The 13711-nt window shown below is 45.8% G+C and overlaps 1 long non-coding RNA gene across 1 annotated transcript; it reads left to right on the forward strand.

Annotated features, from left to right (window-relative positions):
- The first annotated feature begins 7358 nt into the window (after positions 1 to 7358).
- LOC118153038 (uncharacterized) lies at positions 7359 to 13166 on the forward strand. Its single transcript, XR_004742203.3, has 3 exons — positions 7359 to 10217; positions 10424 to 10617; positions 11761 to 13166. It is a non-coding gene; the product is annotated as an uncharacterized LOC118153038 (long non-coding RNA).
- The last annotated feature ends 545 nt before the right edge of the window (positions 13167 to 13711 follow it).

Consider the following 13711-nt stretch of genomic DNA (forward strand, 5'->3'; position numbering starts at 1 on the left):
CCTTTGCCCACTTTTTGATGGGGTTTTTTTTTTCTTGTAAATTTGTTTAAGTTCTTTGTAGATTCTGGTTATTGGCCCTTTGTCAGATGCGTAGATTGCAAAAATTTTTTCCCATTCTGTTGGTTGCCAGTTCACGCTAATGATAGTTTCTTTTGCTGTGAAGATGCTCTTAAGTTTAATTAGATCCCATTTGTCTGTTTTGGCTTTTGTTGCCAGTGCTTTTGGTGTTTTAGTCATGAAGTCCTCCCCTATGCCTATGTCCTGAATGGTACTGCCCAGGTTTTCTTCTAGGGTTTTTATGGTATTAGGTCTTATGTTTAAATCCTTAAGCCATTTGGAGTTATTTTTTTATAAGGTGTAAGGAAGGGATCCAGTTTCAGCTTTCTGCATATGGCTAATATTTAAAAAATACGTCCTTCAAAAATCAATCCTGGAGGGCAGCGGGCTCTGTGGGATGTGTGCATGGGTGTCAGAGGAGAGCCATGTGTTCAATTCTAGTACAGCCCAAGCAAAGGTGCCTGGGAAGCTTGGGCAGGACCAGAAGTCCTGCTTCCCGGGAGGCGGTAATAGCACCAACAACAATGGGGCCAGCTCACAGGTTTCAAGCACTTTCAAAGGCAATGGGTGCTGGACTCAGCCGTCACCCACCTGAGATCTTAGCTTACCCTTTCAGGGAGGAAGATACCATTCTCAACCCATTTTACTGAACAAGATATTTAAGCTTCAGTCGAATAAATAACTTCTCCAAAAGTGCGAAGATATTAAATGATAGAGCTGAGATTCCAACCCAGATTAAGGAGTCCATCCAAATTCATTATCACAAAACGTGTCTCAGGCCAAGGAGCTGAGGGATAATTCTGGGCTTTTGCATTTGCCATGGTGGCTGACACACACAGCCATTTGATAGAAATCTAATTAACTCCCCATCCTTCAGATGCTGCAGGTGGCTGTTGCTTCTGCTCCCTCTTTGCTGACCCAGTGTGCACAAATGTGTCAAACCACATACATTGCTCCAGGTCACTTCAGAAGAAATCATGGTGTGCGCAGGGTGGAGTGCAGGGAAAGTATAGGGCAGGGTGCCCAGTTATTTGTGTTCATACTAGTGTGCCTACCTGGAGAAGAATGACAGGGAGGAAATGTGGTGTGGGCTGGAGAGAACTGGGCTAAAATGGACAAGGGCACTGACAACACCAGGCATTTCCACTTAGACACTCGTAGAGAACCTTTGGTCTCTGGTGGAAAGTGAGGCCGAGGAATGGAAGGATCTTGGGCAGCTGATGTTGAAGGCTGATTCCTCGTCAATATCAGCCTGAACTTTTCTCATTTCATTGTGTCATACTGTCTGAAGTTCACAAGGCTACAGTTCTTTAATCTTTTTGGTTAACGTGGACCCTAAAAAATTACAAATGCCTTTTGAAGGATCAATCAAGAACATATTAATATAAATTCATTCAACCAAAGGGCTTTTTCCTAACACTGAGGATTAACCATGCTAGGAAAATGGCAGTATCATTTGGGCAGAGATGAAAGTAAACGTCCAAACAGGGAAGGAAAGTTAACATGGATCAATGGCCTCCCATGTGCCAACCCCTCACAGTGACCATACATAGTGAGGCAGATGCTCCTGTCTTCTGTGTGACAGATGAGGAAACTGAGGCTTAGAGGAAGAGTGAGTGAAGTGGCCTGAAAGAGAGCTGGACAGAGGCAGCTAAGTAGGAGAAAGCCAGGGGACAGAAACTTCTAGAAGGTGGTGGGAGCAGTCGACAGTGATGCCTTCCCTCTCTCTAGACCTCATGAGAACATGATCCTCTGCGAACACAGTCTTTTATCCATCAAGAGTCAGTAGCTGCTATGGACTGGATGTTTGTGTCTTGCATCCCCCCATCCCCCATCTCCCAACTTTTATGTTGAAGCCTTAATCCCCCATGGGATGGAGTTAGGAGGTGGGGCCTTTGGGAGGTAAATGGGTTTAGATGGGGTCATGAGGGTGGAACCCCTTGATGGAATTAGTGCCACTATAAGAAAATGGAGGGACCAGTGCCTTTCCTCTCTCTGCCATGTGGGGAGACAGTGAGAAGGCTGCAAACCAGGAAGAGGGCCTTCCCCAGAAACAAAATTGACAGGCACCTTGATCTTGGACTTTCCAGCTTCCAGAACTCAGAGAAATACATTTCTGTTGTCTAAACCACCCAATCTTTTGTATACTGTTATAGCAAAGTGAACTGACAAGAAGGTAGCTTAGGTTATCACTGTCTTTTGTATTCACACATATTCCCTTAAAATTAAGCTCTCACCTTGTGTGGGGTTGGATGTTTCAGTGTCTCACGCGCTTACTCACAAATCATTTTCTAGGGTTGGCTTCTTTTCAGAGAGCCGGCTCTACTCATTATGTATTGACTCTGAGCTTCTGTCTCATGAGGCTCCTTAGTTTCCAAGTTCTTTTGTATGCCTTATTTGTGCAGTAATGGTACATTTCTCTAAAGTAAGGGAACCTTGATATTTGCATAAACTGGAAAGAAAAGGGCAGGACCAGCCTATATGGTTGTGATTTTCAAGCACGGCAAAGAGACACCAGCTGCTGGGCAAGTGGTGGTTGACATCGGCTCCACGCATCGCTCCTGCATGCACTCAACATGGGTGGAGCTGCTGCATGGACCAGCCTCCTTCTCGTGAAGAGGAGCTGTGTGCTCCGTGAAGCCTTACTGCGGTGGTGCCTCAGGGTAGCAGAGTCTCGGACAGCCACTTTCACGCCAACAAGGCTACCATCTCTGGTAGCATTTTGTGCCTCCTATCGTGTTTTAAATTAAAATCTGTCATGTTTTTCTTCTCTACTAAGACCTTCCTGTTGTGTTGGAAAACAATTTCAAGAGATTGTACTAATTAATTTGATCTTATTTTATCCACTTAGAGTACAAGGGTCTGAAACTGTTCAGAAATTGAGGGAACTTGATATGGAAATTTTCGGTGGGAACCTAAATCTCTGGCAATTTGTTCAGCAGGTTTCAGAAGGAGTTATGTGATAAAGTTGCTCCCATACAATTCTGTTTCAACAAACTCTCCCTCACTCATTGACTGTTACCACCACGTGTTGGGAACGGTGCCAGAGCTGTGGGGGAAATGGTGACCCACACAGAGTCAATCAGGAAGAAGCAGGTGGATGAGGACTTACAATGGGAAGGAAAGGGTGATGCTCCCTTACAGTTGGCAGCAGAGGGTTTCTCAGCTGCGGCCTGATTGCCGGGTGAGTCCAGATCCTTCTCTGTATGGGGCTGCTCTGTGCACTGTAGGACATTAGCAGCGTCCCTGGCCTCTACCCAGTAAGAGCTATTTATTACATTATTTCAGTTATCGCAACCATGAGTATTTCCAGATATTACCAAATGTGCCCTGCAGCACCAGTTCTTCCTCGGGAGAACCTCTGATTTAAGGGAGTGGAGGAAAAGCTTTGAGGAAGGCAGTGGCATTAAATAGAAGACGGGGATGTGGTAGGAGCTGGGACGAGAGCCACAGATCCTTCACCAGAGAGCAAGAAAGCTCAAGAGCACAGAATTGGAGGTGGGAATTGTGTTTAGAAATAAGAAGTCATTCTTTAAATAAAAATAGCTGCCATTTCTTGAGTCCTGAGTTAATGTCAAATGTTCTAAATGCACCACCTCATGTGATTGTCACAATCACTCATTTTTCAAATATAAACATGGAGGCTTGGAGAGGTGCAGTGACCTGGTGAAATTACAGCTTTGAATCAGCAGGCACAGGAGTTGCTTTTGGGGCTCGTAATCAATATTCTAAAAATGGATCTCATCCTAGTGTCAGGTGCTATTTGTGTCCCCCCCAACCCCCTGCCTTTTCCAGACCCAGAATGAAGCAGATCAGTGGACAACTCTAATTAAAACAAATGTGTTATTTCATCACCTGGGAGATGGAGATGGGAGCAATGCTCGCCGGAGGAATGAGTTCCCCAAAACCAATTTAATTCCTTTGTCATGGGTGTCTGTGTGTTTTCTTACTGGGAACTTCCCTGCTCAGAACAAAAACCAAAGTCCTTACAGTGACTGCCGTCCCCCACCTCTGTGTTCTCCCTCCAACTGCCTAGCCCCTACTCAGTCCCTCTCCCGTCCCTGCTTCTTCGTGGTCCTGGACTCCCTGGCTGTGCTCTGGGCCATCTTAGGGCTTTTGTACATACTGATTGTTTTGCCTAAATTGTTCTTCCCATTAAGCTGCTTGGCTAAATCGCTCACCTCCCTTAAAGTTTCACTGAAACAGCACCTGTCAGTACATTTCCCTTTTCTCCATAGCAGTGATCTTTGAACATACTAATGTATTTTATGTATTCGATTTGTTTTCTGTTTTCTCCCTCTCAAATGCAAATCTCTTGAAGGTGGGAAGCTGGTCTGCTGTTCTCACTGCTGTAGGCTCCAAGACCTTACAGCAGGGTTCAGCATGTAGTAGGTGCTATTCAAAATACTTTGAATCAATGAGCAGTTTCCTTGCTGGACAGACGGATTGGGTAAAATGAGACATGCGTGCAAGGGTGTGCATGTAGAAAGTGGATCCCATCTTGAGAACCACGTTCCTATGCTGCTTCACTTGAGTGGCAGCCACTCTTTCCACCTGCCCCGTCTGCCAACAAGGTCCCAGGAAGAAGGGAATAGTATGACCTGGTGCTTTTCTGCATCGTCACGGTCTGCTGGATCCTTGTGCGTTTGAGCTTGTCTTGGCATGAAAAGAATAATCACATTTGGGGGAATAAAAGTAATTACTCCATATTGCTTAATATACCTAATAACCATTTAATAAAGGATATAAAAATTTCCCTGCTTTTCACCTTAGTAAATGTCACTCAATCTATAACCTAATTACTTCAATTTTCCATTTAGAAAATTAATTCATTTTGATGGTCTGAAAAAGCAGCAGAGAAATTTTCCTTTCTGGCCAAAGCCTTAGCAACTCAGGTGAGTTCACAGACCTCTCAGTTCTCAGAGGTCAAGAGCAGAGCTTTCCAAGTCAGCTAAATGGACTTCCACCTATGTCCCTGCTCCTGGCGTCTGACCTGAAGTAAATCAATTAAAGCAGATTCGAGATGCTCAGATTTCTCCCCCTCCCTTTCTCTCTTTCCATTTCTTCTCGCAGGAGTCTTGCTTGATCCAGAGATCTTAGCAGCAACATTAAATATGATAGGACTTCAGTGTGTCTGCATCTTAGTTTTCCCATTTCTGAAAGGGAAAGAGGAAATGAAATTAATTGTGTCAGTTACCTACTGTGTGCTAGATATTTAGCTGGGCATTCTGTATACCCTTTTTTCATTTAATTCTCATCCCTTTGTTAAGTGAATAGAGGAATGGATGAAAAATGATTAATATTGTCTAACGTTTAATAAATGCCCACTATCTTTCAAGTGTTATGCTAACAATTTTGCATGAATTTTCTCAAACAGCTGTAAGAGGTAAGCGTTGTTATTATTAACCTAATCTTCTAGGTGGGAAAATGGGGGTTTAATGAAGGTAATAATTTGCCCAAATCATGTAGCTTATACATAGTCAAGCCCAGTGGGTGGGTGGGTATCATGTTTCCCAGTTTAAACAAAGCTCACAATTTTTCAATCTTCTTTTCAAGATCACCAAGCTAGTACGTGGCAGGGCAGAATACAAAGTATTTCTTCATTGTATTACATGCTTATCTTCTTCCAAGTGGCTTCCCACGGCCTCTGTGATGCTCTGTTTAACGCTGAGGTAATCCTTGGATGCAGAATTGTGATGGGCTGTGAAGATGCTTGTGCAGTGCACGCCAGGGATCAGAGCAGAGGTCCTGCCGTCACGGGCCTGCCAAGCCAGCAAGCTCCGTGTCACTGCCCGCTGGGACTGAGCTTCCCGCATGCTTCCCAGAGCAAGATTCTGTCCTCCAAGAGTGAGGCCTGGCAAGCCCATGACTCAGGGAAGGGCTGAGTCACAGTGACTCCTGTGGTTCCTGCGGCAGAGCAGGGAAGCTGCAGGGGAAGCTGAGTGAGAAATGGGTCTGCGGAGATGGTGGCATCTCCCATGGTGCCTGGGGCAGGAGGGCATGGAAGGCTGGGAAGGGTAGACTGAAGACAATCTTGCAGGGACCGAAGGGAGAGAGGTGGCTTTCTGTTTTTTTAAAGAAGCATATTCCCTCGGTGGTGATACCTATCTCTATAAAATTCAGAGTTTCAGTCCGGTCCAGATGATTTCACTGATGACTGGCATTAAGCTCCTTAAAGCAGGGATTTAAAATGGAAAGTGCTCTCACGGTGGGCTGGAGTGGCATTATCAGACCACTGCAGTCTCATTGTAAAAACCGACACACCAAATACTAATTACAAGTTTCCTTTGAGTAAGGAGACTTTCATAGATTCTTGCCTTTTTGTTCTTTTCCACCCAGTGATAACGATTGATTGTGACTAAATCTGAGTAACACTTACTTTCCCCCCTTTCTCTTGCTCCCTCCAGCAGTGAGGGCACAGTCCCTGAAGCTGAGGGCATGTCTCCCAGGCTTCCCTTGTTCTAGGCTGACACGTGTTTGCAGGGCCCCAGGCAGTCCCTGTGGGCCCTTAATCAATAGTAGTACTGTACCAGGAGGATAGTGATGTCTGGTCAATAACTGACATGACAAAAAGAATGAAGTTTGGATCCTTAAACCACCTGAGACAATTCCCAGGCAGGATCTTTAACTGAGGGAAGAAGGCAGCTTGTTCAGGTTTCACAGGGCACAGTTTGCAGCCAGACTGGGGAGGGCTTCCACGGGACATGACAGCCAACGGTGCAGTTAAAGAAGCCACCGACAGAAATGCATGGGACACCCCCTTTCATTCCTCAGCTGCCGACCCTAAATGCAGATGGATCAGTAGAAGATTGCTATTAAAAAGAATAATTAAACCGGTTTTCCTTCAAGAGGAGAGCTCTTTTCAAAGCATGATGGTTCATTCACTTTTAAAACTGACAAATTATGGACGAGGAAGATAAAAGGCTTTTCCCCTTAATTTTACAGATATAGGAATTGAAATCTGCACAAGGCTAGATGCAGAAGCTGGACTGGGAAATACTGATAGTAGTTAGCGTTGTCGATCTGGGCCCGTGGCTTTGCCCCAGCACCTTCTGCCTAGAACACATACCTTCTTTTTCTTTTCTGTTTTTCTGAGATTGTTTACTGATGATGTTCACTACTAGAATCTAAAGGATTAAAAAATTCATAAAATGGCATTGAAACAAGGCAGATGGAGCTTGAATAAGAAAAAATATTCTTTACTGAAGTGGGGATGAGAGTGCCACACATTTTTAATAGTCACGCATTAGGTAAGGCATACATCTAAAAGGTGCAAACTAACTTTAATATTTTATGTCAGAGAGAATAACTGTGATTTATTCCTGTTCATCAGGATTGTGAGCCTGCCAGCAGTTGTGCTGGGTGCTGGTCACAGGAGTTCATCCGGTAATAAGAAATTGGCTTTTGGTTTTGCTTAACAACAACCAGGAAACTGGTTGAGCATCCAGCAGGGTCAATGTCTTAAATATGGCGTTATCTGAAATTGCAGCATTTCTTGGATATGTAAAGATTACATTTTACTTACCTGGATTTTGTATTTCTTTTGATAGCAAGAATTTAACAGTTTTTAAAGACAATAATTTGCATTATAAAATATACAAGATGGATTTTGCATCCCCTTCAAGATTTGTGATGTGCCTTTGTGTATGGATGTTTACTCTCGAGGAGGGAGGCAGGGCATTTGGTGGAGGCGAGTAGCTGCGGCCACTCTGTGATGGAGACTGTGTGGGCAGCATGTGGCGTTGGGGCCTGTGCTGCAGCAGGAGCTCAAGGTGCTGCAGCTGTTATAATGCTGGGGTTTCATTTGCCCTGTAAATATCTTGTATTAAGTCAAATCTCACAAAATGACACATATTTGCCTAGTTTTGATCTATAAAAATGACAATTTCATATGGTCAACGTGATAGTAATATAGCAACAGAAACCTCATAGTAAGTATCTGCGGTTGCCAGCATGGAAGGAAGGAATGGAGATGGGGCTAAGAAAATAGCACCCTTGGAAAGTGTGGAGCTGGGCTGGATGGTTACGGAGGCCCTTCTGGGAGTGCCTGCCAACTCCCTCGTAGTCCTGCATGAGACAAGAGAGGACTCGCACACTTCCGGGCCAAGACCTCAGCACAGCTGGGACAAAGCTGTTCGGTGCTGAGCGAAGCCGCAGCAAAATCAAGATCTGCTGAGTCTGAGTCAGTTTCCTCTCTGAGTGATGTCAGTCACTCAGAGACAAGGTGAAAACATTCCTCCGAAGGTGAAAAAGGTCAGCCTTTCTTCCTGCCATAGGGACATTTACTCCGAAACAAGGCTTCCAGTTGCTGTAGGGCTGAGCCTTGCTGGCTCAGGCATGGTTTTAAAGGCCAAGCTGGGCTCAATTCCTTTTGACAAGATGCTTCAGGGTATCCTTGATGGACTGCATCATCTTTTGAACCTAACTACTTGCTTGAGGGTGTTTTGGTGCAATGGGAATGCCCAAGACAGTCTCCCCCTTCTATCCTGCACAACCTTCTAAGGCTCAGCAGATGTATAGATATGAAGACCCATTGAAACATTATTTTTTCCCCCCGATCTATATGTTGCAAATAATACTAGCACAGCTGCTTCTTGAAGCACATTTCTGAGTTGGAATTAGAAGCATTTTGAGCTGTTTTTAGATGATATCATCTATGAGCAAGATGTTCTTCCCCTGAAAAGGTCTTACGAAATCAATATCGATTGATTCTTAGGGTGAGGCAAATAATATGCACCTTTACAGCCTTTTCTGTATCAGAATCAATTCCAGGCCGACAGACACAACTTTGAGCTTTAAAGATTGGTGACCTTAATAACTCTGGCAAAAGGCCTTGTGAGAAACTATTATGAAGGATTCTGTATTGCTACGTACCACACATAGAAATAACTTCCAACTTTCTCTCCCAGGTACTCATGAGAATTGCTGCCAAATCCCAAAAGTTTTGAGGTGGCTCCTCATGGCCTTCTGAATACATGTGTTAATTATGATAATGCTACTAGCTGTGACAGATACGCCCTGAAACTGCAGTTAATTCAGTTGAATTTATTGCTTATGTGATAGTCCAGCAAGCTTGTTCAGTAGACAGACTTCCACGTGGTGACTCAGGGATCCAAGCTCGTTTCCTATTATGGCTCCATTATCTTTTCCATGTGGCTTCCATGTTCACAGTGAAGGGGGAATAAAAGCGGGTTGGTGAAGGTACATTAGCCTCTTAATACAGCCCCCAGAAACCACACATTACCTCTGCTTCCAACTCATAAGAACTGGTATCATGGCCCCACCTAGATATAAGAGGAACTGGGAAATGTGGTCCCTGCCCAGGCACTCACTTCCCCGCGGCACTGCTACATTCAGACATCTGACTGTCTCTGACACTGCAGAATATCACTCATGCTTTGTTCTCACTAAAGAATCCTAATGACATGTACTTGGAATTTTTTTTCTGAAGGATCTGAAGACTCCATGTTCTTAAAAAGATGCTTCCTCTTACAGAATCTGCCATCTCAGCCCTGAAGGGTCAAACTCCGTAGCTTCTGCTGGGTCTTGCATTTTTGACTTCTTGCACTCTAGTGACTGTGGGAAGGAGTTACCTGCCTTCATGCTACAGACAGCATTTCTATTATTGTCACCGTTGATTTCTGTGGCATCATTGATGTCATTAGGGAGAGACTTTTCTTGGGTCATTATGAATGTCAAATTTGGTTCAGTCAGAAAACAGTATTGGAGAGAGTCACTGTGAACGCTGCATGTAAGGTAATTCCACGGAGGCATCTAGGAAGTCTCCAATATTGCATGGTTGAGACGTTGACATAATTTCCCAGTCACTCAGAGATGTGCTCACCAGGATTATGATTTCACCTAGAACGTGTAAATCTCTGAATAATGGTGGATGGTTCTGGGTAGTGGGCCATCATTCCACAAGGGCATTAATTTTTGTCTTCTTTACTCAACAGAAGCATGGAGGGAGCTCATGGATAAGTGGATAGGAGCCGGGGCTCCGAAATCACACCTTTTCAACTGGCCAGGCTTCCGTTACTCAGCCAGTGGGGGTGATGCCAGTGCCCGTCTCCTGCGAGGCCCCTGAGTGTGATGGGTGAAGGAATGCAAGTACCACACTTAGCTCAGCTTAGCCTAGGCTTTGGCACGTGAAGTGCTCGGTAAGCAGTAGATCCTCTCATTCACCGTCTCCTCCTGCATTAGTTTCCCACTGATCCTATAATAAATTACCACAAACAAATGCCACATCCCACAGTCCTGTGGTTAGAAACTCAGCATGGGTTTCCCTGGGCTAAAATCAAGGGGTCAGTGCAGCGGGTTTCTTCTGGAGGCTCTAGGGTAAAATTTGTCCCCTTACCGTTTCCAGCTTCTAGAGGCTGCCTGCCGTCTGTGGCTCCTGGACTTTTTTTACATCTCCAGAACCAGCAACGGCAGGTCCAGCCCTCCTCCCATCACAGCTCATCTCTCCAACCTACTCGTCTGCCTCACTCTTCCAATTTTGTGGACCCTGTGATCACAGTGGCCCACCTGGACCATCCAGGAAAATCTCCCGACTTGAAGGTCAGCTGATTAGCAAACTTAATTTCACCTGCAGCCTCAATTACTCTTTCTCGGGTAGCCTAACATAGTCTCAGGTTTGGGGATAAGATGTGAACATCTCTGGGAGGCATTACTCTGCCCAGCCTGTGTTGGAATTGGCTGGGTGGAGTGGCTCATGCCTCTTATCCCAACCCTTTGGGAAGCCAAGGTGGGAGAATCTCTTGAGGCTGGGAGATGGAGACTAGCCAGGTAACATAGCCCAAGACTAGCCTGGGTGACACAGCGAGACCCTGTCTCTACCAAAACAAAAACAAAAACAAAAATTTCCTGGTGTGATGGTGCACACCTGTAGTCCCAACGACTTGGGAGGCTGAGGCAGGAAAAGGAGGATCTTGAGCCCAAGAGTTCAAGGCTGCAGTGCATGCTTACGGTCTTGCCACTGTCCTCTAGCCTGGGTGACAGAGCCAGACCCTGTCAAAAAAAAAAAAAAAAAAAAAAAAAAAAACAAAACCGTTGGAACTCTTTATATTCTGATTTCCTTGGTGCTCTGCTCTGTCATTTTTGGTTTTAGAGTGAGCTACTCTTAAAACAGGAATCTTCTGAAGTTGATTTTCTGATGTCTAACTTCTGTTTTGGCTCCAAAGCAACTATTTTAAGCACAGTGGACCAAAATAGAGCTAATGTTCTATTATTTACCAGTAGCTATTAAGAGCAAAATAATAGTGCATATTATCATTTCTTCCCCTTGGAGGCCCTCACGTCACTAGAAAATATGTCGCGTTGGGGAGTCAACCCAAACCAGCAAAGAATATCCTCAAAGGCTTATTCAGCACGCGGGCAGCCGTTTCCACAGAGTGATTTGGGAGTGACACCACACTGACTCTGCCATAAGCAGAATACTCAAAAGGACTAAATGACATCTAGAATTAAAAAGGCACCCCCAAGTTACTGCTGTGAAACTTGAGATGCCCTGACACGTATTCTCTTCTTGGGGTGTTTGCATTTATGTAAGCATCAAGGTCTTTGGCCAATGACGGGGTGATGCTGATGGACCCTCTCCAGGCTGCCCATGGAAGAGGGGTTGGGGGGTCGGCCCTGGGTTGTTTATTAGGGCTGGTCCTGCGGCTGGTATTCATGCATGCTCATTCCCTCATATTTTTTCAGATCTTTTCGAAGGGGCCTGAAAGGTAGCTCCTTGCACAGCAGGACTGGTTTATTCGCCTGGAGTATCCCTCTGATCCAGCAAGCGTGCATCCAACAACCCCAGGCTTTGGTCCGGCCTCCTCACACAGGGCTCCTGAGCCTGTGGGCCTCTCCTGCCCCATGAGCCTTGCTACAAGGAGCTATGCATGTGGCTGCCTCACTCTAGGGCACTGGAAAGGAATGGAGAAAAGAGGGGGTTGCCAAGGAGGGTGCAAGGTATGGCCTCTGGCCCTGTGAGGGTGGCATGGTGGCTTCATGGGCACCTGAGCCCAGCTCCCGGGTAGCCACCCATGGCCTGGCAGAGGGGTGCCAGCTGCATGGCTCTGGAGCCCCCCTGGGCCTTCTCCAGACCAGGACAGCACAATGGGTCCTTCTTGGCTCCAGTGCTCCAGACGAAGAAACCCAACCCCAAGCAAAACCCACACTCTCTCCACAGCCACCAAAGCCCGTGCCAGCAGTGGCCAGGAGGGTCTTGTAGGACAGGAATGCTGCCACTGCTGCATGGAGCCAGGTGTGCTCCTGGCGCAGGTGTCCTCCCAGCAGGGCAGGGTGGCTCCCCAGCACTCACGGGCTCCCAGCACGCTGGCCCGACCCTCCTGGCTAGGCCCTGGCTTAGATTTCTCTTGACAAAGTCCAGCCTTTCTCTAGGCCTGCACCTGCAGCCATGGCCTTCTTGCCCACTCCCTGGAACAACGCAGAAGCCAACACTTCATCCTTGTCCTGTTAATAGGCAGAGTCTAGTGGATAAGCAGTCACAGGGCTGGGCCACGCTTCTAGGGAATATCTGGTCTGATGGGAGGCAGTGCAGCCCCAGATGACAAGGCACCAGCTTGCACCTGGACATCAAACAAGCAAAAGACAAGTGTGAGTGAGGATGGGGAGACACTGGGTCCCTGGCCACACTATTGGTGGAAATGTCAGCCATCCCAGAAAACAGCATGGAAGTTCTGCAAAAAATTAAAAATAGAACTGGCATATGATGCAACAATCCCACTTCTGGGCATTTATATAAGAATTGAAGTCCAGATTTTGAAGAGATACCAGCACACCCAGGTACACCACAGCACTATTGACAATAGAAAAGATGTAGAAACAACCAAAGTGTCCATCAACAATGAATACATAAAGAAATGGTGCTATCCAGATACACAGTGGAATATCATTCAGCCTCAAAAAAGAAGGAAATTCTGCAACATGCAGTACCTTGGATGAGCCTTGAGGATATTACATGAAGTGAAATAAGCAAGTCACAGAAAGACCAGTCCTGCATGATCCCACTTATACAGCCATCTAACATAGTCAGATTCATAGAATCAGAGGGGAATGGGGGTTTCCGGGGGATCGGAGAAGGGGGAACTGGGAGTGAGTCATCGGCAGGTATAAAGTTTCAGTCCAGCAGGACGAATAAGCTCCAGAGTCTGCTCTACAGCATTGAGGATGCACTTCATAACTGTTCTCACCACAGTAAAATAAATACATACACAAAATGGTGAGGGCTCTAGCACCAGGGGTCGTCATTTAAAACTTGCCACTGCCGCTTACCATTGCACTCTCAGGCAGTGACTTAGCCTTCCCAGGCCTCAGTTTCCCCATTTGTAAAGGATGCTCCTATGTCTAGGCAGTTGTGGGAATTCAGTGAATGGTCACTTTGCCTGGTGCCTGGCACGCAGTGGTGTCTTACTGTGCCTAAGGCATTATTATCAAGTCCATTTTCTTAGGGAGGATGATACCAAAACTCTTTAAATGTGTGACTGGATGTGTTCTTACTAATTGGATATTTTGAGGAAAGAAAGTTCTTCTAACACCATATAGATGAACTCATGTGTGGCTGAAGACATTGATGTGGACACTGTGCTACGTATGTGTTCCCTGGCCCAACATTCACATACTTCCCTCCGCACGTTTATTTTTT

The sequence above is a fragment of the Callithrix jacchus genome, chromosome 4, assembly GCF_049354715.1.
Source record: "Callithrix jacchus isolate 240 chromosome 4, calJac240_pri, whole genome shotgun sequence".
Classification (NCBI taxonomy): Eukaryota; Metazoa; Chordata; class Mammalia; order Primates; family Cebidae; genus Callithrix; species Callithrix jacchus.